Below are 6,010 nucleotides of genomic sequence, written 5' to 3'. Positions count from 1 at the left end.
GTGTTTTCTCATATCGTTTATTTCCTTATTTCCTTTCCTCACTGGGCCATTTTGCTTTGTTTGAGCCCTTGGGCTTATAACATCTTGCTTTTCCAACTATGGTTGTAGCTTAGCTAATAATATATGTATATATATATATACGTATATTTATATATATATATATATATAGAGAGAGAGAGAGAGAGAGAGAGAGAGAGAGAGAGAGAGAGAGAGAGAGAGAGAGAGAGAGAGAGAGAGAGAGAGAGAAATAGGATGTTATCTGAAAAAAATTTCACTTGTATGTATTCTGATTTTATTCAAATGTCCTGCTCAAGCACTGTTCCTTTACCCCAAGAATCTTCTCTACGCCTCAGGTAAAATGTTATGTTGTTCCATAAACACAGGACTCCCCCAAGTCCAAGATGGACGGTTCTGTTTTTCGCGACAGGACGATGTCCCCTACCGAGACGGTTCCTTCCAAGAGCTACAGAAAGACACTATCTGTAGGTCTTGGTGTCTTCCATCCTTCTCTGGAACCAAGGTCTTTCCCATGGGACTCTAGTATTATTTTTTTCTTTGTTCCCTCTTTGTTCTTTGTCTGGATGTTAAAGAGCGAAAGGGACGTGAATTCCATTAGTAATGGATTTTTTTATTTGAAGGTTACTGTTTTTTTTTTTTTTGTTTGGTTGCTTGTAGATTATTGGATTTTTTTTTTTATTGGGACGTCTATTAAAAATTTGGTAATTCTTTGCTCCTGAATTCAATAGTTATTATATCATACATCGTTGATTTGGTAGTTTTTTTATGTCTTATGTACTTCAATTTAAAAAGATACAAATTTACTTTCAAATTGTTACTTTAGGGGTTAATAATTATTTTTAATACATTTTTTATTTTGTAGTTTTTTATGTCTATGTACTTTAATTTAAAAAGATACAAATTTACTTTCAAATTGTTACTTTAGGGGTTAATAATTATTTTTAATACATTGTTGATTTGGTTTTTTTTATGTCTATGTACTTTAATTTAAAAAGATACAAATTTACTTTCAAATTGTTACTTAAGGGGTTAATATTTATTTTTAATACATTGTTGATTTGATAGTTTTTTATATCTATGTGCTTTGATTTAAAGAAAAAATTCTTCCCAATTGTGCCCTCGAGCTGAAGGGCCTTCCTTTCCCTAACACTTTGACTTAGTACACAACTTCCATGGTGTCTGACTTTGTAATATATTTTTAAACTTATCTTGCAAAGTTGTACTTCTTCATAAAACTGTGTTAATGACAATTTTGATTGATATATATTCGTATCATCTTAATGACAATTTTGATTGATATATATTCGTATCATCTTTCCCTTTTCGCCATGTTAAGTATGTAATTACTCCAACTGCTCCTATTTCGCTTAAGCAAAACCAAATGTCAAATCATATTCCTCAAAATTGAAGGGTGCATTGTGCATTTGGTCATGGTTCATGTTACTTGTTGATGTGTCAGATAGTCTGCCATGACATATCGTTTTATATTCCATCCTGTTGCCAGCATTGGAAATCGTGCTCTATTGTTGGGTGTAGTAGATAAACACTACTGGATTTCGGTTTGGTGTCGCCTATGTGCTGATGGAAAGGTAAATTTTCCATTGTTCACATTCTTGTAGTAAGGTTAAAATGTAACCTTTTAAATTTCGTGAAGATGATGGTGCAATTTCAAATATCTCTCTTGTATAATAAAAGGCAAGTGTTTTACTATATATATATATATATATATATATATATATATATATATATATATATATATGTATATATATATATATATGTGTGTATATATATATATATATATGTGTGTATATATATATATATATATATATATATATATATATATATATATATATATATATATCATCTCCTCCCTTGCCTATTGACGCAAAGGACCTCGGTTAGATTTCGCCAGTCGTCTCTATCTTGAGCTTTTAAATCAATACATCTCTATTCATCATCATCTACTTCACGTTTCATAGTCCTCAGCCACGTAGGCCTGAGTCTTCTAACTTTTCTATTCTGTCACGGTCATTGTACCAAGAGAGGTACACTTGGAAAGCTCTCACTCCTGCAAATTGCCGAACAAATTAGGTTGTAGTAAGGGTTGAATGTGTGTGTGTGTGTGTTGGGGGGTGTATATATACCTAATATTTAGACGTAATATTGGTAAGAAATTTTAATCATGAAATAACATCTATTTTGAGTTCTTTAAAAATAGATACGTAAATTTTAACAATTTCCCTTCAGCTTGAAATTAAGATTTAAGCTAAATTATAGGATAAGTAAAACCCTGTATGACCTCGGATTTAGAGTTTTTAGAAAATCTAATCTCCCCTCTCTAATTGCCATTGTTTGTTATAACTCGATGCGCTAATCGTCTCTTTGTGTTCAGACTGCCTCGTAATCTGACCTCCCTTACGCATCCTGGCATGCAAAAGTCACGCGATTTTGTCTGGATTGTTGCTTTTGTAGGGAGCTCTGAAGGCCAGGTTGTTTTTGTTTACAATTATTGTGTGATGGTATTTGTTAAAAACTGGCAAAATAGTTATTTTTTTATATTTTGTTTTTCTTATCGATTTTCTATTTTGTCATTTTGATTTTCATTGTATTATCTTGACAATATTATTATATGTTCAATATTGTTGTTTCTTTTTTCTTGTTTTTTCTCTTATCAATTTTCTATTTTATCATTTTGAGTTACTATTTTAAGTTAATAATGAATGTTATTACATGTATTAACGGTTTAAAATTTTTTAGTTTTGTCTCATTTGGGAGTGCTTTAACCCTCGCGATGTATACATTAAATTTTGAGTTGTGAGGCAACATTTTACATGCAAGTACTTGTATTATAAATTTAGCACTTTTAGACATGTTTTATCATATTCAAATAAGCCATATATTTTAATACATTAATGTCTGGATTATCTTACCGACCTCGGGATCAGATTCCCAAGGCGAAACCACTCAAAAGACAATAGCATCTGACCGGCCGATGTGTATCTATAATGTCATAGTTATTTTATCATAAATATCAATTAAAGGGGAGGTTATTGAAACCGGTGGTTGCAGGGATTATGCTATGATAGAAAAATAAGTCTGCTAACTCGTCTGCGTATATACAATTTACTCGTCTGCGTATCTATGATTTACTCGTTTGCGTATATACGATTTACTCTTCTGCGTATATACAATTTACTCGTCTGCGTATCTATGATTTACTCGTTTGCGTATATACAATTTACTCTTCTGCGTATATACAATTTACTCGTCTGCGTATCTATGATTTACTCGTCTGCGTATATAAGATTTACTCGTCTGCGTATCTATGATTTACTCGTCTGCGTATATAAGATTTACTCTTCTGCGTATATACGATTTATTCGTCTGCGTATTTATGATTTACTCGTCTGCGTATATACGATTTACTCGTCTGCGTATTTATGATTTACTCGTCTGCGTATATAAGATTTACTCTTCTGCGTATATACGATTTACTCGTCTGCGTACATACGATTTACTCGTCTGCGTATCTACGATTTACTCGTCTGCGTATCTCTGATTTACTCGTCTGCGTATATGATTAGAATATGTTGGTTTGGGGTAAGGTGTCATCTCCGGAAATTCTTAACGTCAGTTACGCTGAAGTGCGTTAGCAAGCGTTGGCGTTCTGTGAAGCAGCGTTTCGTCGAAATTATAATAATAATAATGTTTATTGGACAAAAGATATTTACATTCAAAGATTTACAAAAAGAAAAAAAGACTCAGTCCAAGCCCATGTGGAGCAGAGCTCTTCGGGCAGTAATACAACAAGATAATATCATCAATTAAGTAAAAATAAAAAATAAAGTAAATATGGATATAGATATACAAAATGAACGCATACATATACATAATCATATGTATACAAATAGATACATATAAATGAGAATCTTAGCCTAAAAACAAATGGAAATGCATATTTATATGATAAGGAAAGATGGTATATGAAAGCTAATGGTATATACATTGAAAAAAATGTAGATATTAAGCAAAAAAACTCAGTAAAAGAACTAGTTTTACAAAATAAAAAAATATTCTAAATTAACCTTTTGGTAAAGGTGATGTTGGCCTAACTTAAACGAGGAGGGAAGAGAAAGTATTATTGTTATTATTATTATTATTATTATTATTATATTTTTGCCATTCTATTCTTTAATGTTTCAAAGACAAATAATTAAGTTTTTGATTTATAATGCAAGGAAATTTTCATGATTCTGATTGTATTTGAAATACTACCACTGGAAAAGAGAGAGAGAGAGAGAGAGAGAGAGAGAGAGAGAGAGAGAGAGAGAGAGAGAGAGAGAGAGAGAGAGAGAGAGAGAGAGAGAGAGAGAGATTCTTTAATGAAGGAAAAAGTTTTCTACTTAAGAGAAGACCAATGGGGAGAGTTTGAAGAACAAAAGTAGTGGAATGGTCTTTGTTTGGAAATGAGAATAGAATGTGGATTATCTCTCTCTCTCTCTCTCTCTCTCTCTCTCTCTCTCTCTCTCTCTCTCTCTCTCTCTATATATATATATATATATATATATATGTGTGTGTGTGTGTGTGTGTGTGTGTGTGTGTGTGTGTGTGTTTATGTTGAACAGGCTAACATAAGTTTTTCTTTAGTTTATATATATAGCATATCTGTTTTGATGTTACGGTTTTAAGAATAATTTATTGTTAATTTTTTCTTGTCGGTTATTTATTTCCCTATTTCCTTTCCTCGCTGGGATATTTTTCCCTGTTGGAGCCATTGGGCTTATATCAAGTTTCTTTTCCAACTAGGGTTGTGGCTTGGCTAGTAGTAATAATAATATATTCATCTGTTTGTGTTTCACGGGTGGGTTAAGTGCATTATATTTTAAGCAATTTTTAATATGAATTAAATTATTATTATGAACGTTTTTAAAACTGTGAGTTATTATTTTTATTATTATTATTAAATGCTAAGCTACAACCCTATTTGGAAAAGCAGGATGCTATAAGCCCAGGGGCCCCAACAGGGAAAATAGCCCAGTGAGGAAAGGAAATAAGGAAAAATAAAATATTTTAAGAAAAGTAACATCAAAATAAATATTTCCTATATAAACTATAAAAACTTAACTAAAACTTAACTTATCTTGGATGTAGGGTTTCCCATCCTGTATACCTTTCCCTACCTGTACATTACACTGTCCATCAAAAGGCCGGGCTTCTTTGAACTTTCCCACCCCGTGGGCCGAGGCCTCGGCCACTAAGTCTTCCTTCTATTTTCAACCTTTTCCCTTAAACACAGTCCATGTGGTATCGATTAGGCTTCCATGGTAAGAAAGCGAAGGTTGTGTTGGGCTTTTTCTTTATATTGTTGGTTTAGTAATTTATTTCATTTTGATGGTCTTACATTTTGTATTATGTAAGAAGGACACTCCGAAATCAAAACATTGTTCTTTAGTCTTGGATAGTGCCATAGCCTCTGTACCATGATCTTCCACTGTCTTGGGTTTGAGTTCTCTTGCTTGAGGGTACACTCGGACACACTATTCTATTTTATTTGTCGTCCTCTTGTTTTGTTAAAGTTTTTATAGTTTAGGAAATATTTATTTTAATTTTGCTGCTGTTCTTACGATATATTTTTCCTAGTTTCCTTTTCCTCACCGAGGTATTTTCCTTGTTGGAGCCCCTCGGCTTATAGCATCCTGCTTTTCCAACTAGGGTTTGTAGCTTAGCAAGTAATAATAATAATAATGATAATAATAATAATAATAATAATAATAATAATAATAATAATAATAATAATAATAATAATAATAATAAAATAGCAAACAAGCCTTTAGTGGCTATTGAAGGTTTTGATGTTTATCCATATTAATTTCTTCCTGGCAATTTTTTCATCCATTCTCTTTCATCATTTCTTAAGTTTCCCATTTTCATCTTTGGAAAAAATGCCTAAGTAAACGAAACCTGTGGAGTCTAATGTCGACAATTGGTTTCT

The sequence above is a fragment of the Palaemon carinicauda genome, chromosome 3 (assembly GCF_036898095.1).
Source record: "Palaemon carinicauda isolate YSFRI2023 chromosome 3, ASM3689809v2, whole genome shotgun sequence".
NCBI classification, from domain to species: domain Eukaryota; kingdom Metazoa; phylum Arthropoda; class Malacostraca; order Decapoda; family Palaemonidae; genus Palaemon; species Palaemon carinicauda.
Note: the sequence above shows the minus strand (reverse complement) of the source record.